The 24,673-nt window shown below is 42.3% G+C and overlaps 1 protein-coding gene across 17 annotated transcripts in view; it reads right to left on the bottom strand.

The window, feature by feature from the left end:
• Positions 1 to 24,673, bottom strand: part of FOXP1 (forkhead box P1) — a 630,459-nt gene that overhangs the window by 295,880 nt on the left and 309,906 nt on the right. The gene's annotated exons all lie outside the window — the stretch shown is intronic.

Here is a 24,673-nt window from a genome sequence, read left to right on the forward strand (position 1 = left end):
TCCTGCCGCCTGCCTGGCATTTAGCCCTGGCTCCAGCCCAGCCAACCCAGCAAACAGGGCCTTGACTTCCTCTTCCTGGGTGGGAATGAACCCCAGATCAATTCAGTCAGCCTTTCTTGGGACTAGTAACCATAGTAACATAAACAATAACAAAAACAACAATAATAGAAGCTACCATTTATTCTTAAATATGCCGGCAGTTATACTAGTCACTTTACATGCATTTCCTCACCTAATCTTTACAATTGCCTTGCAAAACGCAGGCTGTTAATATTTCCATTTTGAAAATGAGGAGACTGAGGCTCAGAGAGGTTAAATAATCTGCTCTTGGCCACACAACAGCTAAGCAGTAAGAGTCCGGATCTGAACCCAGCCCTCTGGCTGAGACACCTGATCCTTGGACACCATATTGGCATCCAACTGCTGCTAAGCAGGAGTGTTAGTACCAGCCCCTGTTGCTCACACAAATGCCCTGAATAATGAAGCTGGCCTGGAGTACAAGCCAATCCACTATACCCCAAGACATCATGACTTAGATGGCTGGCTCCACTCAGTTGGAAGGAAGAGGGAAAGTGAGGAGGGGAGAAGACGGAAGAATAAAGGGAAACAACACCATGGCTGCCCTATTTCTTCAGCCTCAGCAGCATCAGTGTCAACCAGACTCCCCATGCAGCCCAGTGGATCCTCCCTTGCCTCTAACTGGGGGCCATGGGACTCAGAACAAGTCTTTTCTGAACGTAATCACAGGTTTAACCCTACTTAGCAACAATATTATATCCAAAACACATGTTGTCTGACATCTGTATAAAGAGAATTGCTTTAAAACTTGAACTGAGGAGCTGGGGGCCACAGAAGTCCACCCCACCAGACAGCAGGATTTTTCAACCTCAGTACTAGGAACATTTTGAGCCAGAAAATTATTCATTGTGTAAGCTACCCTATGCATTGCAGAATGTTGAACAGCATTCCTAGATGCTAGTAGCACATGCCCCCACCGCATTCGTGACCTCCAAAAACGTCTCCAGACATTGCCAAATGTCCCCTGCTGGGGAAAGTCATTCCTGGTTGAGAACCACTCATCCAGAGCATCACTGCCCAACAGAACTTTCTGTGACAACGGAAATGTTCTACGCCTACAACATCCAATAGGGTAGCCAATAAGCCACATGAGGCTCCGGAGCACTTGAAATATGGCTAGTGTCACTGAGGAACTGAATTTTTAATTTTATGTAAGTTTAATTAATTTAAATAGCCACACATGCCTAGTGGCTGCCATATCTTGGACTGTGCAGTTTTAGAGGGGGTCACAGAATTTCCATATTCATGACAATCGGATCTTAAGCAGATGGATACTTGGTTTCCAGTTCAAAATTCTTCATATTCATTAAAAATTGTATTTTCTTCTCAACGGAAATTAATAAACTCTAAAATTGAAAGTGTTTTCTGCGTTGGGCGCAGTGGCTCACACCTGTAATCCTAGCACTTTGGGAGGCTGAGGTGGGCAGATCATCTGAGGTCAGGAGTTCAAGACCAGCCTGGCCAGAATGATGAAACCCCATCTTTACTAAAATACAAAAAATTAGCTAGGCATGGTGGCGCACACCTGTAATCCCAGCTACTCAGGAGGCTGAGGCAGGAGAATAGCTTGAACCCAGGAGGCGGAGGTTGCAGTGAGCCGAAACTGTGCCACTGCACTCCAGCTTGGGTGACAGAGTGAGACTGTGTCTCAAAAAAAAAAAAAAGAAAGAAAGAAAGAAAGAAAAAAAAGTGTTTTTGATAATGACTTTTTTAAAAATTCCATTCTTACTTTGAATCTTTTCATCAAATTTAAGTAAAAATTATTTTTTATAAACACGGTTTTGATTAGAATTGTAGATTTATATAATTGAGTAACTTGAAAGCTTTATGCCTGTAGATTAGAACCAAGTGCACTCTTTAAGAAGCTAGTTGCAAAATGATTTCTTTTTTCACTGTTAGAAAAATGTACTTGCTACTCTCTTTGGGACACATTGAATGTAAACTGTGTCTTCAGAGACATCAGCTATCCTGCAGAAAGTGCTCTGCTCCAGCAACTCAAATAACTCATACCATTTGGAAACGAGAGTAACACTGTGAAAAGTTTCTTAAGCAGTCACGTGCCTCCATCCTGTCCCTCCCCTGAAAAACCCAAAATGCACACGATTCAGGTGAAGCTTTCCACTGTAACTCAAGGTGTGATGGATTTTTCGCCTTAGCGAGAAAGATTAGTATTGATGTAACAAAGTGACTGTAAAACCAGCCATACAACGTTATAAATACATCATAGCTGTCAGGATGTTTCTTTCGCAATGGGCAAATACAGAACCAAAGACCATTTGGAAGCGGGGGTGGTGGTCATACACAACACCATGTGTGGGGTGGGAAACATCCAGAACTATGGCGCTGAGCAGGAAGCTGAGCCATCTACAAAATATTTCCTGAGTGATATATAGAGAGCTTAAGATGGGATAAAGCCTGATGATGAACAAAGTCAACAAAGTGCGTTGGAGTTACCCACACTGTCTTGATACCAAGAAATTTTAGCTTTAGCAATGATATGAGAATCCAAAAGTACACTGTCATTCTGAATAATTGTATATGTATCTCCTTTGTAGGCTCAACGTAGACTTTAGGTTAACCTCCACTGGTCAAGTATGAAGTGTTATCCATATGGCACACACTACCGGATGGCAACCCAACAGCCAATCCCAACTCGTTCTTTCTCTTCTCCCTCCCTTTTCTCCCACCTCCTACTCCCCAAGCTGAAAAAATGAGATGCTCCCCCTTCCCAGCTTTCTCTGCAGTTAGGGATGGTGATCTAATTTAGTTCTGGCCAAAAGATATAAGGGGAAGATGACTGAAAAGATATAAGGGGAAAATGACTTTTTTTCTTCTTGATAAGAGGACACTAAGAGATCTCTTTCTCTCTCTCACTGCTCTGTCCTTTTCCTTACTTTGCGCCTTTAAATGCAACCATGTAGGAAAGTGATGCCTGGTGCTTCAGCAGCCATCTTGTGGCCAAGAGGGAAAAGTCGAAGGAATCAAAGAGCTTCCCTAACCCCACACTCAGACATTATTAAGATGCCAAACCAATCCTGGCACTGCCTATCTTCAGCCTTCTGGGCAAGTAAATAATGAATTTCCTCATGTTTTTAGCCACTGTTGAGTAGTGAGGTGTTCTATGAACACATGCTAATTGATATATCCCAAATTCCAAGAAAGACGAAAGAAAAGTCACTTCCTTGAGAGAGTGGAGCTAATAAAAAGTGTAATTACCAATCTCCCAGTATCTAAATTGGTTCTCTGAGAACTTGTCACTAAGAAAACAATTCTTAGTCCTTAGAGTATCCCTGAAGAACAACAACAACGCCTCAGGCCCTCTGAGTGCCAACTTCATGCAAGGCTTTTACTGAAGTGGTTTACTTACGTCACCCAGTCTTCTGACACCCTTACTTGACAGGTACTGTGATTTTCCCAGTGTTTGAGATAAAGAAACAGAAGTGGATGGAAGTGAAACAAAATGTCCTAGGCCAACAGCTGTTACAGAAAACCTGGTCCCACAGTAGGGAAATGGTTACACACGTGGCCTCAACTGCAAAACATGGTCAATGCCAACCGAGTGATAAACCTTTGTTACTCTAACATGTAACAGCAGACACCTGGACTCAGGGCATAGGTTACACACAGTCATTAGAGCTGTGCCTCAGTTTGCAACAGAAACCAAAGGAAGGATTCATAGGCTAGTCCTGGAACGGCCCCAGATGCTGCCTGAGACAGAGGTGACAGCAGCATCCACAATGCAGCTGACACCATGAGCAGGCAAGGGTGTCGCTTCACAGCTATCTGTTTCCAGGTACTGGGCCAAGTGGGGCATGGCCTGATGCATATAGTGCTTCCATCCCCCAATTTTAACACCAAAAAAAAAATTAAAAGGTCAAAAAAATCCTTCAAGGGAAGTTGCTAAAAGGGGGCCCATGTTAAACAGAAGTCACTTAGAAACATTAAAAGGCAGGTTGGTGTGTTGGATAGATGCAGCAAATGCACTGGTGTGGACAGCTGGGCATGTATCTTAGGGTAGATAAAGAACCATCCGGCAACTTGGCTTCATAATTTTTGGCTGTGTGATCTTGAGTAATTAGCTTAACCTCTCTGAACCTCAGGTTTTCCATCTTTAATATGGAAATAATAGACGTGTTTAACTTCAGTGAGTTGTGGTGAGAATTAAATGAAATGATACGTGTCCAAGTTCTGATCTTTTACACAGTAAGTACATAATGATACTTAGCTACCATCATCATCATCATCAGTATTTAATGATAATAGAGTGCAATATTACTATGAAGTATGTAACCCAGTACTCAGCATGTGCTAGGTTCTCAGTAAATATTTACTCCTTTTCTCTTCTCTCTCCCTTCCACAAATAACTCAAAGATTTAACTCTGATAAGATGTACCTATTGTAATTTTAAAAAATATTAATAAGCTCATCCCACTAAAATGGTACTGGACTTGGTGTTATGGTAGATACAAAGACAAAGAAAGCTTCAATGGACATATGACCACATCATAAATACGCCAAATGAAAAAAGTATGTACTTGTTAAAAATGTAATTAATTAAATATATGTAGCACTAACATTTAAAAAAATGTTATACATGTAAGGATAGCCCTTCCAGTTACTAAGTTTCTCTGGGTATTAAGAACAGAGGTAGTTACGATTTTAAAAATATTTTGCCTTATAGTTCAAATTTTCTGCTATGAACATGTACACCTTACAAATTTGGAGGAAAAGACATTACTTTGCAAAAGATAAAAAACAGAAGTTTCTACCTTCCTGAATTGGTTTTCTAGGGGTGAACAGTTAATAATCTGTCAACCACATAAATGGTAACAAATCTATAAGAAATTTTAAAATTTCTAAACATTTAACTAATCCAACCTCCATGCCTTAATAAGTTACTCCGGGTATTTTCCTCCTCCCTAACTTCCTAGTCTCACCAGAAGTAAAATTTTCCCCTTGGTTTCAACCTGCTTTTGTCTTCCCTGTAAGAATATTGGGAGGAGAAAATTCAGAGTACATCTTCAAGGCCCCAGCAAAGTGTGACTAGAATGTACAGGTAGGTTGGGCACACAAAAATAAATAACCTATTAAGAGTCATGACTACTGGGCTGACCTCACTCACGGAGGTATTGTGGACCGGCATTTGCTAAAAAGTTTTTCCTTATTGGTTGGCTGGCCTCAAAGAGCTCTGTGAATGCCAGGACTTATGATAAGCTATGACACACTTAACTGTTACATATTAATGTTCATGATAATACAATCTTTCATTTGGGTGATTTAAAAGTCCCTCTAGTCCGACTTACACTTAGATATACACTGAATGCTTCATCAATCATAACCATTTTTATTCTCAATCTTTTGCAAAAATACTAGAGAAGGTGAATTCCAGTTACACACTGAAGAGGGCTTTACTGTTAGCCCTGAAAAACTTCACTCTTTTCACATGTACACTGGATTCCAACAGTTTCTGCCTAAGCATTCTATTTACCTGTGTCTTTCACTATAGCTGATCTTATCTACAGGGTAAAAGCAAATCCACATTCATATCTCTACTATAGGGTCAAACTCCATATCTTATATGGAGAAAGCATTTCACAGTTATGAGCTTGACAAAATGCCCAGCATTGCAACATTTGAAATACTTGGGAGCAAGCAGCATGAGAAGGTCACAACAACTTGAACGGAGCTTTTTAAAAGGAGGATTTAGAACCACCTCACAGCAATAACCAATGGGCCCACTTAACGCCAAGCAGTGAGTCGGTGATCACACCTACCCTAATAAATGCACTTGAAAGAAACTACACCCTTTTTCCATTCCTGTAAAGGCTTGTTGTAGTTTCACGGCCAAAATCTTCCCACAATTAACCTCGGACCTATAGATCATAAGGCAACTCAAGACAGAGGCAGCAATCAGACTAGCCACCATCCAACATGGTCTTGTCCTACCTTGACTGCAATTATCTTCTAAATTAGAAACACAGGAATTGTTTAGGTCAGAATATAATAGCCCGTTAGCCTTACACTGTCCCCATGTGCAACACAGAAGTAAATGCAACTATAGAGACAGAAAAATCTGTACCCCAAAATGTTTTGCTTGGGGTGGGGGAGAGTTAAGCCTAACCCTCTAAAATGAAGTTTTAAAAAAATACCTAACATATATGTATTCAATATTTACATTTTGATTTTATTATGTTTCCTCGCTTTCATACTCTTAAGTTCTCCCATCTTAACAATCTTCTTTTAGGCTAATAAATTTGTTTTGATGCCTAGGTCATTTACTGGTTGAGCTCTTAAGGCAAGGAAACACTAAATTATTGGAATTCAGTGGGGAGATGCTTCCAGGGTAAAGGTTCTCTGTTTATTAGCAAAAGAAATGCATTCAACTAATTTGACTTGTAAGTCTGACAAAATCTCCCTGGAAAAATTGATTCGATTATGATGAGTAATCCTTGGAGATGAAAAATGACAAATACACATATTATGTTTTATTATATATTAATTTTAAAAGGGTCTGAAATGAAACTCAAGTAAGCCATCTTTTAGATGTTGGAAAATGGCAAACTTCCCCACAAACTACATGCAAGAAGTAATTAAAGTAAATGAACATGAAATTAAACAGCACCCCTATAAAGTAGGATATAAAAGTAAAGATTATTAGGGAAAAAAAAGACTGTCTTCCTGGTCTATATTAATCTCATGAATTGTGCATTTACTCTATTTCTCTTTTATTATTTGATGATGAGTTTTTAGAGCTTGGGTTTTATTAGGACTAGTTGGACGAAGGTCTTCAGCAGCAAGCTAAGCTACAGGTCTTGGTACGTCATTACATCTTTCCCAATGACGTAAATACCAGATGAAGACATCCAAGGTAAAGGCAGGCTCATCAAACTAGCTGTGATGCAAAGCTGGAAGGTTTCCTCACATCGTCAAAGACAGAGTCAATAGCCTGCTCAGAAAGGAGGCTGAAAGTCACAAAAGATGGGACTCCAGAGAGCAAAACTGCGTCTCTCTCCAATCAACTCCACTATTCCTGTAGAGCTCAGGGACAGCAGGGGTTTGTTGAATTTGGTGGTGGGGTCGGGGCATCGAGAATCCATTCTCACTTCAATTTTCTTTTTTCTTTTTTTTTTTTTTTTTGAGACGGAGTCTCGCTCTGTCGCCGAGGCTGGAGTGCAGTGGTGCCATCTTGGCTTACTGCACGCTCCACCTCCCGGGTTCACACCATTCTCCTGCCTCAGCCTCCCGAGTAGCTGGGACCACAGGTGCCCACTACCACAACCAGCTAATTTTTTTATTTTTAGTAGAGATGGGGATTCACCATGTTGGCCAGGATGGTCTCGACCTCTTAACCTCATGATTCACCTGCCTCGGCCTCCCAAAGTGCTGGGATTACAGGCGTAAGCCACCGCGCCCGGCCTCTCACTTCAATGTTCTTTTAAGGAACTACTTTCCCCCACTGTTGCATGTAGGCTGGGACTCTTAGTCAAGATCCCCTGCCCTGTCATCGCCATGGGGTAGATATGGGACTTAGACTAGGCCTGTCTGATTCATCTGAGTAGACTGATGTGAGGACAGAAACATGTTTGAGGAGTACTGATTTTAGCAGTGGCTGCGACGAGCTGGGGAAGATACTGGCACTTCCTATATACTGGGATTGTCCTGCTTCCTATCTTAGCCATCTTCTGTTCATTCTGAGCTACCAGCTATTCATCCAATATCTTCTTTTAAGGATTACCTTTAAGTTGGCCAAAGGGAATCTCTGTTAGTTGTGACCAAAGAACTCAAGCAGTATGATGGGAAGGCCCTTGCTTGATGCTGATTCATGGGAGGAAGCTGAGTTTACTGAACTCTTGCTGAAAATAATTCACAATATGTGATATAGTGCTTCTTTGTTATAGGTGCTCCTAAATTATAAAAATTTGGCTAACAGTCACTTAAAGAAAGACCAGTGGCCGAACCTGCAAGTCAGGAATATTCTTACTATTTCTTTGCAACACAGTTTTGGCAATATTTAAAAAATGCAGAATGGGACCAGGCATGGTGGCTCACGCCTGTAATCCCAACACTTTGGGAGGCCGAGATGGGCAGATCACCTAAGGTCAGAAGTTTCGAGACCAGCCTGGCCAACACGGTGAAACCCCATCTCTACTAAAAATAAAAAAAATAAAAAGTAGCCGAGGGTGGTGGCAGGCACCTGTAATCCCAGCTACTTGGGAGGTTGAAGTGGGAGAATTGCTTGAACCCAGGAGGCGGAGGTTGCAGTGAGTTGAGATCATGCCATTGCATTCCAGCCTGGGCAACAAGAGTAAACCTCCATCTCAAAAAAAAAAAAAAAAAAATGCAGAGTCGGTAAAAAGAGGAGGTGACTAAAAGGAGGAAATTTCCAGGATGTAGAAAGAAAAAGAAATGGAGCCATGGGAGTATTTCTTAAAGGACTCAGGATTCTTAATCTGGATTTCCAGGGGCCACAGCAAATCATTATAATGTATTTCTCAGGCATTGTGGTGAAAACAACATGGACTTTTAGAAGCATGCAGACCTGTGTGCAAATGTCTGCACTTCCACTTACCAGCTATGTGACCCAAACAAGACACATCATCTTTCTGGACCTAAGTTTTCTCATCTGTAAAATGGGGGTAACAATCATAGCTAGAACTCACTCATAAGCTACTTGGCAGGAGCAAACATGACAGTGAACACAAAATACCTCGCAGTCCTGATGCACAGTAGGCCCTCAACAAAATGGTAATTGTTATTACTGCGCTTAATAACATCCACGGAGTGCCTACGAATATCTACATAGTATGCTCTGGGCACACAAAAATAAATTAAATAGGTTCTTACCTTCAGGCAAGAATTTGTGGCTTTCGAATCTGAAAAGAACCCACTAAAATACAGAGCAGACTTGAACAAAGGTTATAATGAAATACAAACACACACTTGTGGGAGCCCAGACAAAAGAGTGAGTCACACAGGCTGGGTTCAATTGAAAAGGCTTCATAGAAGTCATATTTGAGCCAAGCCTTGAAGGATGAGTAGGATGTTAATAGGCAGGAGAGGAGGAAAAAAAAGACAGACGATTGGCATCCAACACTGAAGGAAGCAGTAACAGGAGCTATAGAAGTTCAAGGGTAGGGCAAACAAAGGGCAGAATAAGGGGTCTGGTGTAAGCTCTGTGAGCATTCCTGTGTCAATCCTGAACTCCCAGCAGAGGGCCAGTCCCTTAGGTGACACCCAGATATTTTGTGGAAAGCTAGGCTGGAGGAACTTCTAGAAGACACAGAGACTGGGGCCAGGGGATGAAGAGCTTTGAAGGCAATGCTAAGGAGCCAAGTCTTCATTCTACGGGCAGGAAGGCAAGGACAGGAAGGGCAGAAAGCAGGAGAGACTTCAGAGGTCATATAAACAGGGTGCGGCAATTGGAAGGATGTAGGAGGGGAATGGAGAAGAGAGAGCTTTGCTTAAGGCTTTAAGTGTGGGAACCTATCTTTTTGAACTGAAGCAATTCTGTGTCTAGGACTATCACTGATAATATTAACAGTCAATGTTGACCACAGAGAAACCTTTGACAGTAGCCCTAAGAATGGGATGGGCTGAGGCCGGGTACAGTGGCTCATGCCTGTAATCCCAGCACTGTGGGAGTCCAAGACGGCCGGATCACGAGGTCAGGAGATCGAGACTACCCTGGCTAATACAGTGAAACCCCGTCTCTACTAAAAATACAAAAAATTAGCTGGGCATGGTGGCATGCGCCTGTAGTCCCAGTGACTCAGGAGGCGGAGGCAAGAGAATTGCTTGAACCTGGGAGGCAGAGGTGCAGTGAGCTGAGATCGTGCCACTGCACTCCAACCTGGGTGACAGAGTAAGACTATGTCTCAGAAAAAAAAAGAAAAAAGAAATAAAGAATGGGATGGGCTGCCCCATGGGCACGAGTGGGCACGGCAACCAAAGGATTCTAACAGAACCCAGAAGAGCCCAAGCTTAAAGCACAGACAAGCTACAGTGTGACCTTGCAGAGCTCACTTCACCTCTCTGTGTCTTAGTTTTATGACCTAGAAAATAGTGTCAGCTGCAGTATATCTCTGTAAGGTTATCATGAAGATGAAAAGAGAAGACATGTGTAAAGGATTCAGAATGGTTTGCTGAACTGGCACATACAAAGTGTTCGGTAAATATTACCTCCTATCATTCCTATTATTTTTCTTATTGTCCACCAAGGATAGTGAAAAATGAGTACCAATGTCCCGAATGACTCACTTCCTAAGTCTATGATCCCTGTGTTGGAAGAAAACTAAACCCTATGGGCATCTGGTAAAGGGAGACGACCCCAATCGACTGCTTTTTCATAGACGAACTAGATGGTTTGTGATGAGTAATGATAAGAAGAAAAAGAAGGATGAACAACTGTAACTGAAATAGGGTTGTGACGAAACAAAAGTGCCTACAAATCAATTAACTATCCATATTAAGAGGAGGTGCCTATCACTTAGAACAGCATAACAACAGGCACTGGGGAAATGCTTAGTGATGTGGATGCCACCTGCTAGTTACGTATAAAGTCCCTTAAGACAAGTGAGCCCAGATTAAGCTCCACAGGTAAGCCCCTTTGGTGGATAGAGGGTGGGGGTGCTGCTGGAGGCTCAGCGTGATACCCAATTAGGCAGGGACATGAAGGAAGAGGTGAGGAAGGGCAGCAGGGAACTAACCAGGGACACTTTCTTTTCTTTTCTATTTGAGGCAGAGTCTCGCTCTCTCGCCCAAGCTGGAGTGCAGTGGCGCAATCTCGGCTCACTGCAAGCTCCGCCTCCCGGGTTCACGCTATTCTCCTGCCTCAGCCACCCCGGTAGCTGGGACTACAGGCACCTGCCACCACGCCCACTAATTTTTTTGTATTTTTAGTACAGGCGGGGTTTCACCGTGTTAGCCAGGATGGTCGCGATCTCCTGACCTCGTGATCCGCCCGCCTCAGCCTCCCAAAGTGCTGGGATTACAGGCGTGAGCCACCGCGCCCGGCCAACACTTTCTAATACGTAGGGAAGGCTGGGGGTGGGGAGAAATGCAGAGATGAAATGGGCACATGATACTTTTACCCTTTTGGCCATGTTTTGTCAAAGAATTTATGGGATGATTCATTTTTGCGAACTATTTCACATGGTAGTGCTTTACACTTTACGATGAAGTCTGTTAAACATTCACATGTTCCTAAATATGGCATGCAATAAGTAATTTAATTATTTCTGTATCATATTTAGAGCAATTTCCTTTAATTTTTTTTTTTTTTTTCCTGAGAAGGATTTTTGTTTTTCTCTGTCGCCCAGGCTGGAGTGCAACGGGGTGATCTGGGCTCACTGCAACCTCCGTCTCCCAGGTTCAAGCAATTCTCCTGCCCCAGCCTTCCAAGTAGCTGAGACTACAGGCGCGCGTCACCATGCCTGGCTAATTTTTGTATTTTTAGTAGAGACAGGGTTTCACTATGCTGGGCCAGGCTGGTCTCGAACTCCTGACCTTGTGATCCGCCCGCCTCACCCTACCAAAGTGCTGGGATTACAGACATGAGCCACCACGCCCGGCCCACAGTTCTAGTTATTAAAGAACAGAGGTCTCCGAGACCAAAAGTTAGGGGCAAAAGCTGGATTTTAAAAGAAGTCTACCAACTCACAGTCCCATGAGCTTTCGACCACACACCATCTGCCCTTCTCCTAAATGCAAATTGGTAATAAAGTTTAGAATTTGTTAAACCATTAACTCTGCATTTCCTCCTTTTGGGTGTCCTATTAAGCTAAGCAGGAGTCCCCTGGGCACATTAAGGTAAAACAGAAAGAGCCCCCGATAATATAGTTCAAGATAAGAATGTAGGGTATTACACAACCTATCATTTATACCTTTTAAAGTAATACAGGCCTCTCGCAAAGCTGCCGGATATTCTAAGTAATTATCTCCCAGCACATTAAGGTTTGGGCTATATTCTGTATTTAATAAATCGATATAAATAATGCCACTTTTAGTAAATTATCACTAAGTTTTCAACACAATATCAAATACATTAATAAAAAAAATAGATTTTTTTTAACTTTAGTTTCCAGTTCTGCAATCTGGAACTAAAACCAATTCTTGTATTATTTTCATATATTTAAATTAAAAAAAACATAAAATTGAGCAAACTGGTATAACACAGAGAAAAACAGACTTTTATTTCCGCTAGTTAGACCAAAATATTATAATAGAAATCTACATTTGCTAAGATCTGATGTAATGCTGAAATTAACAAGATTTTTTTTTCTTTTGATTTATCAACATCTATCTACCCACAATAAAAGAACACAGAATACTGAGGCAGGTTAGCAAGCTCTGTAGACTAAAGCTGTGTTACTGAGAAATGATCTCGAACAATTGTGAAAATTTTCGCACATTTCAAAATGACTGTCTCTCTTGGTGGCCTGATCTCCCGGCTAGGAAAGACACACTGATGTTACTCTCCAGGGGACAGAGGCAGAAAGATCTTTCATTGTGAATTACCTTATTTGAATCACTGCAGATTCAAAACAAAACCCAACTTCATAGCCTATGGAATAGTCGACATTTTCCAATAAGAGGGTACACAAGTTACTTGGAAATATACTTTTGGAACTGTCCTCCATACAAGTCCTGATTATTAAGTATCATTTATTAATTCATCATCCATTTGTTTGCTGAACCAATATTTGTCAAATCCCGGCCGAGTGCGGTGGCTCATACCTGTAATCCTAGCACTTTGGGAGGCCGAGGCGGCGGGATCACAAGGTCAGGAGTTCAAGACCAGCCTGGCCAACATGGTGAAACCCTGTCTCCACTAAAAATACAAAAATTAGCTGGGCATGGTGGCACGCACCTGTAATCTCAGCTACTCGGGAGTCTGAGGCAGGAGAATTGCCTGAACCCAGGAGGGTGGAGGTTGCAGTGAGCCGAGATTGCGCCACTGCACTCCAGCCTGGCAAGAGGACAAGACTCTGTCTCCAAAAAAAAAAAAAAAGTGTCAAGTCCCAACTACATACCAGACACTCAATGCTAAGAATACAAAGAAGATATGATCCCAGCCTGCACCATGACTATCAAAGCTAGGACCTCTTTGGGGCAGAGGAGAGGGGCTAAGCAGATTTCTAATACTTCCGGAAATAAATAAGCAATAGAATTTTTATACTCATGGTTTACTTCCAACATCAAATTTATGTAGAAAAGAAAGAGGCTGCCCTTTAAAAGAAAAAAAAAAAGTCAGCAGATCAAAAGCATCATTAATCACTGCCTCTTTTAAATTAAAACGTTTGCAAAAAGGTGGGCACAGAACCAACGTGGGAAACAAATCATTCCCCTCATTGAGTGAGGGTCAGAGTCTAAATGGGAGAGTCCTCCGTATTTACCCAGCTCATCTCCTGTGTAATGGATTTGGAGGAGAGATTTCCACTGGGGCTCTGCTAATTTGAGGCTTGACTTTTGCTTTTTAAAAATGACACTTGGGTGGTTACCCTAGTATTGTGACTAGTTTTAGAAAGAAACCTTTCAAGTGTTCTCTCTGTGAGGTCCTCACTTACATGATCTGACCCCGGTAGATCTTGAGCAGTTGCAAAGGTGCTCCACTAAGAAGCTGTGGGACTGAGTCTTCGGGTGGCCTTGGGACTCCATTGGCAAAATGGCTAGCCCTTTGAAAGCAAAAGTAAAACATGCCCAAAGCACCTGAGATAGGGCTTCTCACACGGTGGCTGGAAGAGTTCAGGAGACCCTGAAAGTGATTCATTTCAAATCAGGAGTAGCTCAGCAAAACTAAGGTCAGTGTTTTTCCAACCCCTGCCCTTCAGAACACCTCTATGCTCACCCTGGGCTAGGTCACAGGGTGCAGGGAAAGAAAACATGGCCCTTTTTGCTGTGTATGCAGCACAAAGGGGACACAGCCATGGACAGAATCAGACTTCCCGTCCTGTGGAATACCTACTGAGAGCAACTGAAACCTGTTTAAAAACTAAAACAACAAAACCGAGCCTGTGCAAAACCACGAAAGCCAGGAATACCAGCGGCTGCTGAAAGAATATAAAAATCGGATGTGGGGGAATTGGGTTTTTATTGTTCTGTTGTTGCTTATCTTGAATTTTGCTGTCTACTCAGGCTGGGGCCTGAATTAAATGCTTGACCTTCCTTCTCAGTCAGTGTTCAACAACTATGTATATCATGTCCTACAAGCAAGATCTTTTGTGATGTGCGAGGTGTGCAGGAGTGAACTCTGTTCCTGACCCTTGAGGAAGGTGCCTATGCTTCACTACCTATGTTTCTACATAAGGCTGCTCCACCTACTCAAGTTCCAGCCATACTTAAGCTACTCCTTTGTGGAGATTCACTCACTTCAAAGCTCTACTGCAAAATTACTTAATAATAATAATGATCAGGTTGACCATACTCAGAGAAAATCTATATTCCTCTTTTTTTTCTCTTCTGAAATAGGGTCTCACTCTGTCACCCAGGCTGGAGTGCAATGGAGTGATTCACGGCTCACTACAGCCTCGACTTCCCAGGCTCAAATGATCCTCTTGACTCAGCCTCCTGAATAGCTGAGACTACAGGCACATGCCATGACTCCCAGCTAATTTTTTTTTTTTTTTTTAATTAGAGATGAGGTCTCACTTTCCTGTCCAGGCTGGTCTCGAACTCTTGGCTTCAAGCAATCCTTCTGCCTGGGCCTTCCAAATTGTTGTTAAGTACAGGAGTGAGCCACTGCACCCAGCCAGGAAACCCAGATTCAGAAAGGATATCTGTCTAGAGAAAAATCTCATTCAGTGAATTTAATACTTACATACAACTATGACTTGTAAGTCCAGAGTTTTAGGGTAAGAAGCATGTAACCATTGTACCCAATGGAGAATTTAAAGCTCAATGTAGTTTGGTGGCTCCAAGATCAAGCCATCCATGTTTATCACCTTATCATGGAAACCAAACATCCTGAAGACTTGCCCTGGAATGACTTCTAGAAAGAAGAGATTATTGTACCCAGACTGGAAAGCTAAACAAAAGCCATGTTTTTCAAAACACATCAATTCACAAGACCCAAGGCTTATTTATGGTAAACCGCCAGCAAATATAAAATCCATAATTCCAGAGTGCACTCAAATGAGGATGAGAAATGCAAGACTCATAAAATCTTGATATCAGGAATGGAGAGCCATGAATGGCGTTTTAGAGAAATCAGTTCAATTCTTAAGTCCTTAGACTTCAGAAAACATTGCCACTTGGAGGGATCTGATTAGATTTCCTAATTGCTTTATCACCTATCCTATCCTCCCTGGCTGGTTTGCTGAGCACTATATTAGAGGGTCAGGGAGGTTCCCGGCATCCTTGTCATCTGTCTTCTACTCTGAGTTTCCAAACACAAAACTCTCCATTCAACCATTATCACCCTGTAGTTCAGCTGGAGGTAAAGAATTACGCCACTGATAACAGTCTTGTATTGGGTACTCCTATCAATATGAAAAATAACTGTAACATTTATTGAGTGTTCATTATACACTAGGCTCTACTGCTTTTATATTCAATATTGGATTTAATTCTCACAGCTACTTTTTAAAAATGGGTACAATTTCCCCCTATTATACAGTTGAGAAAAGAGATAGAGAGGTCAGGCAGCTTGCACAAGATCACATAGCGAGAAAGGCGCTGAGCTGGAATGCAGTCTGGCTCATCTGATTCTAGAGTCTGCACATATACACACTCAGAGGTTCCAGCTGTAAGCTTCAGAGCAAGTCCAGCTCTGTTCTGTGAAGTGCCAGCTCTAATTCCAGGAATCTATAGGTGACTGGGGGAGGAAATACAGAAAGAGAAAACAACACATTCTACCTTCTTTTCTCTCTCAAGAAATTTCTGGACTGTTTCTCTTTGGTCTAACAGCAACAACCTTGGCCAAAAGCAACTATATCTGCCAAACTTACTGAGCCCCATGTTAGCGTTGTTCTAGGCACCTCCCACAACTGACCTGAAGAGAAATCACCCAGGAGACAAAGCACAGGATATAAGAAAGAAAAGAGAAGGGATCATTTTGCCCCTGATATCAAAGAAGACTCAAGAACTGATGTAAAGAATGGCTCCTAGTTCCAGAAATCCCTTGGTAGTGAACTCTGAGGCAAATCCTCGAAGAGATAAGGAACACCCACTGCTAATATTCACTCACCCATTAGCCCACCTCCAGGCCTGGAAAGCCAACTGGATGGTTCTCTAGGAGGAAACAGCCAGATGTGAGACAAAGATACCTAGGCAACTAGCTGACTTGACAAATAGCCTGTCTCTCCGTCTTGCACACACACAGAGGCAGAGAACAGAAAACATGCAACACGGCGGAAAATGTGCAGACTTAGGTTTCCCAGGCTAGCTCTTGCCCTAGTAATGTACACATGTTCACGGTGCAGTGATGATTTACAGCAACAGGCATGGGCACATGACGCGCTGGACCGACTCCAAAAGAACTGATAAGAGTATGAAGGAAACTGAGAACCAAGTGACAATCACCCAAAGACAAACCTCATTGGAATCACGTAGGAGGGGGCGCAAAAAGTGAAGGTCACATTTCAGGTATCAAAAGGCAGGAGCTCATTTCACACCTCAGGAAACAAGGGTGCCAAAAGTTGAGAGCAAACCTCCAAAGTGCAAGAGGCCATCCAGGTCTAATGACTTGGTGTCGTCTTGACCAACCAGGCACACAGTGCGGGAATGGTGCCTGGTCCCGAAACCCATCAGATGGTGGGTTCAAGTTTTACCACTAAGGAAGAATTTGCTAGCGCTGCAAAGATGGATGAAGAGTTAACACAGCAAGCAAGCCAGGAAGAGAGAAAGAGAGTACATAGGTGTCTGGAAATGTGACAGCCTTGAGGCAAGGTGAGAAAGCCACCTAGCCCAGGACTCACATCCACAAAGGGCCATAATTTTGGACTTTTGTTTATTTTTTTAAATTTGTCTATTTTTTTGAGACAGAGTCTCACTCTGTTGCCCAGGCTGGATGGAGCACAGTGGCTTGATCTCAGCTCACTGCAACCTCTGCCCACCAGGTTTAAGCAATTCTCCTGCCTCAGCCTCCTGAGTAGCTGGGACTACAGGTGCCCGCCACCATGCATGACTAATTTTTGTATTTTTAGTAGAGACAGCGTTTCACCATATGTTGCCCAGGCTGGTCTTGAACTCCTGACCTCAAGTGATCTGCCCACCTCAGCTTCCCAAAGTGCTGAGATTACAGGCATGAGCCACCACGCCTGGCCCCCAACTTTTGTTTATTTTTATATTTTTGTTATTTTATTTTAGATTCGGGGTATATGTACAGGTTTGTTGCATAGATTTATTGCATAAAGCTGAAGTTTGGGCTGCTAGTGAACCCACTGCCCAAATAGGGACCACTGTATCCACTAAGTAATTTTTTAACCCTCACCTTCCCCCTTTTTGGGGTCTCCAGTGTCTATTACTTCCATCTTTATGTTCGTGTGTACCCAATGTTTAGCTCCCACTTGTAAGTGAGAACATGTGGTACTTGATTTTCTGTTTCTGAGTTATTTCACTTACGATAATGGCCGCCAGCTCCATCCATGTTGCAGTAAGAAACATGATTTCATTCTTTTTATGGCTGCAGTTTTGGACTTTCAATGCTCTCTCCAAATCAGATTTAACCTCCCATCACAGATACACAGTGACAGGAGTGAATTTAATCCTTCATCAAAGAACTTGAACCTGCAGATCCATTATTGGGCCACATCACCTCAATACATCAGAAGTAATGTTTTGAATAAATCCTGTGAGTCACATTATTATCACGCTGCATTTTATGGGAGAGAGAGAGAGAGAGAGAGTGTGTGTGTGTGTGTGTGTAAACATTTGAGTTAAACATTGAGAATATACCATAAATTTTGTAAATCTGTTTTGCCTTTGCATTAAAGATTAGTATTAGGAGCTCTGAAGCAATGGAAGTGGCCCAGGTGTCTCTCTACTTTTGAGTGGTCCTTTTTTCTTACAAAGAGGTTCAATATTAGAAAAATTTAAATAAGTATACAGTAGATCCAGATGGAAAGAAATCTAAAAGAAAGGACTCGATGGCTAGATGTTCTTGAAGCATCCAAGAGAGGTCATGGAAAGACAAGAGTCATGTCCTTGAGGGCTGCAAGGTGACTGAGCATAGAACTGCATCTGCAAGTAGAAATGGCAAACAGGTGGAAATCACTTTGATGATGTTGAGGACCAAAAACAAAAGCGATTATATAAGGAAGGACAAGGTCATGGAGCTAAAAATGCAAGAATAGAGACACAGTTTGCAAAGACACAATAGGTAAGGGTGGCAGATGTAATTATGTAAAATTATATAAGATAAAAGAGGTTGAACCAGGCAAATATTATCACTTCTGGTAGACAGGGTTAACAGATTACTTAAAAATGTCTGTGTTGGGCCGGGCGCAGTGGCTCATGCCTGTAATTCCAGCACTTCGGGAGGCCGAGGCAGGCAGATCACCTGAGGTCAGGAGTTCGAGGCCAGCCTGGCCAATATGGTGAAACCCTGTCTCTACTATAAACACAAAAATTAGCCAGTCATGGTAGTGGGTGCCTGTAATCCCAGCTATTCGGGAGGCTAAGGCAGAAGAATCGCTTGAACTTGGGAGATGGAGGTTGCAGTGAGCTGAGATCACAGCACTGTACTCTAGCCTGGGTGACAAAGCGAGACTCCGTCTCAAAAAAAAAAAAAAAAAAAAGTCTGTGTTTTAATGATTTTAAAATTATTTCAGCTTCTTTTTTTTTCTTTTCTTTTCTTTTTTTTTTTTTTTGAGACAGATCTCGCTCTGTCGCCCAGGCTGGAGTGCAGTGGCACGATCTCGGCTCACTGCAAACTCCGCCTCCCGGGTTCACGCCATTCTCCTGCCTCAGACTCCTGAGTAGCTGGGACTACAGGCGCCCGCCACCTCGCCTGGCTAATTTATTTCAGCTTCTAAATTGCCATCAGCTAGATGAAGGAGGCGGAAAATAATTCTAAAAATCAGATACAGTCACATCCCAAGGACAAAGACAAAGTATTCCAAAATGCTTGAGAACTGACAAATGTATTTCCGAGATTCCAAGGGGCAGGAAAAGCCCCAGAAGACTGGGAAAGTTGAGGGGGTAGTGGAATATAATGAAGAAGCTTCAAAAACTGATGAGCCAAGTAATTAAAACCGATCTTCTTCTCTTCCACACCAGGGGCGATACTGAGGGGAAACAATCTTTTTACCATCACTTTGAGAAAAAGTTATCAGGCAACAACCAACATGGTTTTCTTGGAGACACATCATGCCAGCCCCTCTGACCAAGCGATAAGACAGGTAGATAAAGGGGAAATGAGAGATGTAATCTTACAGACTTCTGTTAGTCCCCTGATTCTGTCCCTTGTGACATTCTCATCAGCGGGCTGGGAAGATGCAAGCAGGCATACCACACCCAAAGGGCGGTTATCGCTGGTGTGCTGTCAACCTGGGGACGTCTAACAAGTGATGTTCCACAGGTGTCCACCTATCCACCAGGATGATTTAATATCTCCATCACTGAGATATTAAGAGAGAGCTTCCTGTGCCCACTGAGCCAGCCTGGAATCAAATTCCAGGGTCTCCCTATCACCAGCCTGTATCATTACTTCTTTTATTACCCAACATGTAGCCTCGTGGTTCATCTGTGCAGAAGGAAGACAAAAACCTGGGAAGGTAAATGAACGTAGACAGATAGAAACTTCACTCTGCAGTGGCACCACTACCCATGCAGGCCCTTCCTGGACTCACAGCTACTCAGAGTGGGGTTTTTTGTTTTTTTTTTTCATTAAATGGCACATGATGATGCACACAAAACTTCCACTCTCAGTCTAGAATCAGCTCACAGGTCTGCAGCTATAAAAATCATCTCGAAAACATGAGATTTCAGAGATCCAATTCTCAATGTTACCTTGAAGATGACAATTTATGAAGAAACAGGTGATTTTAATCCGAAATTGCCAGGAAACAACAAATTACTCCTCAAAAGCCCTTGGAAAGTAATAAGATAGCTAGGCAGAAAAAAAAAGATTCTGCAAAACTAAACTTAATGTGTATTCATCTAGACCTGAATTAAAAATAAAATTCCACTATAAAAAGAATTTTTCAAAATGTTAGGCCCAAGAACATGGCCATATTGTTCCATCTTGAAGAACCCAGTTGATTCAGTTTTATTACTGGCCTCCCCACTCTTCTAAGTCCCTCACTATAAACATTTACGAATTCCATCTCAGCATTAGTACTAAACAATATTCGTTAAGAATCCCGCCAAAGTGCAACATGTAAGTAAATCAAACCTTTGATGCTCTATTTTGCAAATTTCATGGGCCACTAGGGATAATTAAAAGGGCAATTATATAAAGTTGGTGCAGTTTTGAGAAACAAATGACATTTTCTGCTTTAAAGCACTTGATAATTTGATATTTTGCTATTAGGGCCTTCATGTGTACTTTTATAGACAGGTAGCCAAATAAACAATAAATGTTCCTTAACAGCCTCTAATGATTGTTTTTGCCCACTGATATCACTCGCCATTCCAGTCCATAAATCATATGCTAAGAGATTAAGGTAAAGATAATGAAAAAGTATTAGAAACCATTAAGTTAGAGGCAGGGGAAAAAAGGCTGAAAGTGTTGATTTCTTCCATACTTTTTGCCAAAGCACCTAGCAAAGTCTGAGTTTCCGAGTGCTGGAGTGGGTTCGGTTTGTCACTGTGTTTAACCACCGCTCTGAAGCCAGCAAAGTACATTACAGCTCATGAAAAATACAGCGAAGAAACTGCTCGTGGCAGAAGCATTTAACTTCCTTGTTAGCAGCCTCCCCAAGTGGCACTTTCTCACCAGCAAGTTGTTTATTATGTTCGATGCCAGGCAAAACTGATTAAATGGGGCTCTTAAGAATCAAAGCGTTATAAATTCATGGAAACACAGCAAGCAATAAATTCCACGGAATTAAAAGCTTACTAGTGCTATTAGCATTTCAGGGTGTTTGAATTGTTAATACTGATGTGCAAAAATGATGTGCCTCTACGACAAGGCAGACCACAGCAACACAAGTGACTGGCTCTAAAAACATTTTATCAAAGTGTCACTGGGACCTGGCAGTTGTTAAAGATACAGGAATGGAGGAGGAGAGTAATTATCTTCAAAATTCTCATTTGCCCTAAAAAGTCAATCCCACAGAAGAGAGAAGGCGCCAAATAAAGGTTTACACACAGGAGAAGAACTAGCATAAAAATATTATGCAAAGGATTTATGCTTTAAGTGAATGAAAATTTCGTCTTAACAACCAAGAGGGATGAGAGTTTTATCCTGTAACCTGGTCTTAGCAGGGATGGGGCCCAACATGTTTTAACTGGGTTGATCTTAATCTTCTTACAGGACAGATAACCCCAGATCAGGCCCTCAAAAAGTTACCAAGTGGAGTGGACACCTTGGCCAATAAATTTTTCTGGTTTGTCATGTTTCATCTTCGACTCTTTCTGGGGGCGTTATAAAGTCTTATTCTAAAGTGACAAGGGGGGAAATCAATTATTATGCCATTAGGCAAGTTATATTCTCCCTCCCAGGTGCAAGATATGAAGTAAATGCTACTGCACCCATCTATTTAAAGAATACTTCTAGCTGGGTGTGGTGGCTCACGCCTGTAATTCCAGCACTTCGGGAGGCCAAGGTGGGCAGATCACCTCAGGTCAGGAGTTCGAGACCAGCTTGGCCAATATGGTGAAACCCCGACTCTACTAAAAATACAAAATTAGCCGGGTGTACTGGCGCACACCTGTAATCTCAGCTACTTGGCAGGCTGAGGCAGGAGAATTGCTTGAACCTGGGAGGTGGAGGTTGCACTGAGCCCAGATAATGCCACTGCACTCCAGTCTGGGTGACAAGATCGAGACTCTGTCTCAAAAAAAAAGAATACTTCCTTCCAACAGAAACATATCTAAAGATCTGTGGTAGACAAATACAAATGTAGGGAGAGAGAAAAGACAAAAAATTAACAAAGACTTCTTAAAGAATTAGTTTTGTTAATAAAAAGTGTAACGATAATTTTACTTTTTTGGTAAAAGAAAGAACTGCTGCCCACCAATTCGGTGTGATCACTTGAAAACACAACTTAAGAGAAAATTCACTGTAAATCTGGAATTACCAGATTTCAGGAAAAAAGCAATCTAAAGCTGTCAATCTAGACAGACATCCAAACACCTATTCATCCACTCCAGAGCTGGCCAAAAAAGTACTGTTTTTTAACACATCAAGAGAACTTAATTCCTTTGATAAAAGAACCATACGTGTACTAGAATCTACTGACGGATCACTGGTACATATGATTATCTCTGGGGCTATGTTCCACATGTGAATATAACATTTGTACTCACTGAAGCTGTCTGCTGCTTCCCTACAGAGAGACAGAGGCTGCTCACGTACCAAAAAATAGAAAGGAGACAAAGAGAAAAACCTTACAGGGAGAAACTCATAACCACTAATGTGCTTTCACTGGGCTTAAGTCCAAAGCCATGGATTGTTACAGAAGCAACATTTTACAGGGTGTCTGAATTGTTAAAACTGCTGTCCAAATTGGTTCTGCCTCTAGGACAAGACCTACTATGTGTAAAATATTGGCAGGGGCGATGAATACATATAAGGCATTGTTCTTGTACTCAAAAAAGCTTAAGAGTCTCACTGGGGAAATAATCAATCATAAAGCACCTATTATACATTCTAAATCAGGAATCAAAAGAGTCTTAATAGACAGGTTCTCTACCCACTGGGATTTTAGAGTGACTTGAAGATAAGGCATACACCCAAAAAACAACCACCGAACAAGGCAGTATTATATCTATCAACATTCTATACACATGGAATAATGGGGTTCTTTTGTGCAAAAGAATCACCAATTACAGGAGAAGGAAGAGTCAAAGTTTGATAAATAGATTACTAGGGAAATTCAGCAATGAAAATGAGAAATAATACGCACAATTTTCTCTCAGCAGTGTCCTCGGCATCCCGGGTGGGTCAACTTCGATGTCCTCCTGAGGCTCCGTGTAGAATTATACCCAAGAGTGGTGAGCAAAACCAGTATGGCCCTTACCATATTGCTCCCATGGGTCTTGCAATATACTAGGGGTGGGGGATTTCAGGAGGACAAGTAACAGAAGGTGGCCTCAGTAATAGAGAAGACCTAGAAGCTTCCATGCCTGTGTCCCACATTTACCCCCCGGCCCCCCACCCCGGGTATCTGATCCCCTGGTCTTCTCACACAGGTCCCTAGTCCCTTGTTTTCCTTCAAAACTAGAAATTCATTTCTCAGTCCTTTATTCTCATTGACTAGCAACCCTTTAATGTCACTGGGCTGCAGCCAAGCGTTACACCAAAGAAAAGACACTCATATTGTCCACTGTTCCTAACTAACTGGGAGAAAGAGCTCTGCCCCTTATTAGGATCACCTGACTTTGGTCATTTTTTTGACTGGAAAGTCTTTCCAGGATTGCTGCAGATAACTTTTCAAGGGTGACATCTCTTCCAGAACTGCTAGGGGAAAGCTCAGGTCTAGCTTATTTCTGGACCTGGAGGCAACCGTCTCAAGGCCATGGTCTTCCATGGTTAGGAAGGTGCAGCATCTGGAGAAGGGAAATTGCTCTCTCCCTCCCCCAGTAGAGCCTCCTAACTTCTCACTGTACATGAATTAGGACTAAGGGGAGGCCTCACACTCGTGTGTGTGCATCCATCTGGCTCCCTCTCTGCTGTTCAATCCCCTCTCTTGTACAACGAGCAGAGGCAGTAAGGTGCACATCCTTCTTCCTTCTGGTCCTTGTGTGTCCCATGGGGTCCACTTAAGAGTGACCAGATTCAGGTTTGTGTGAGGAATCAGTTCTGTGTGAATTCAAGTTCAATTTCCAAGAAATACTGGCAAAGAGGCACTGGGAAGGAACAAGTCTAACTAACAATCAAATGATAATTTGCATCCGGCCCTGTCCTCCTTCAAACATGTCTGGCTTATGTGAAGCAGTGTCATCTGATGCTTACACCACTGTAACCGAATTGGACTCCCACCTCCGATACATGCTCAGGCCCTCACCCTTCCTCCTTGCTACCACAGCCCTAACTCAACTGCTTCCTTCTCTCCTCTAATCCCCTTGCCTTGGCAGGTTCAAGACTCCTGTATTGTGTTTTCTAGCACAAAAGTTGGCTGATATTTTCAAACATGCCCATCCCCCTTCAGTCTTCCTTGAATGCAGTCCTACGCCGCCTCCATTATTTCAGTATCCGAGAACAAAGTTTCTGATGACAAAGTCTGTCCTTGGAACACAACCCTTTGCTAATGGGGGGATGACTGCTTGATAATAGGGCACTAACTGTGCAGCCCAGACAATGAGCAAAAAAAGAAACTGGCGGGAGGGAGAAAAATAAATAACAATACAAAGTAATAAATGACTTCATGCCAAATGCATGGTGAAGGAATCAAATGCTCTACTATTCTGAGCATTGAGTGATTTCCTTGAAAGGTCTGGTCGTGGATGGTGGCTACAAAATGAGAAGAGGGCAGTGCAAGGGCCATTGTGA

This window comes from Gorilla gorilla, chromosome 2, assembly GCF_029281585.2.
Source record: "Gorilla gorilla gorilla isolate KB3781 chromosome 2, NHGRI_mGorGor1-v2.1_pri, whole genome shotgun sequence".
Lineage (NCBI taxonomy): Eukaryota > Metazoa > Chordata > Mammalia > Primates > Hominidae > Gorilla > Gorilla gorilla.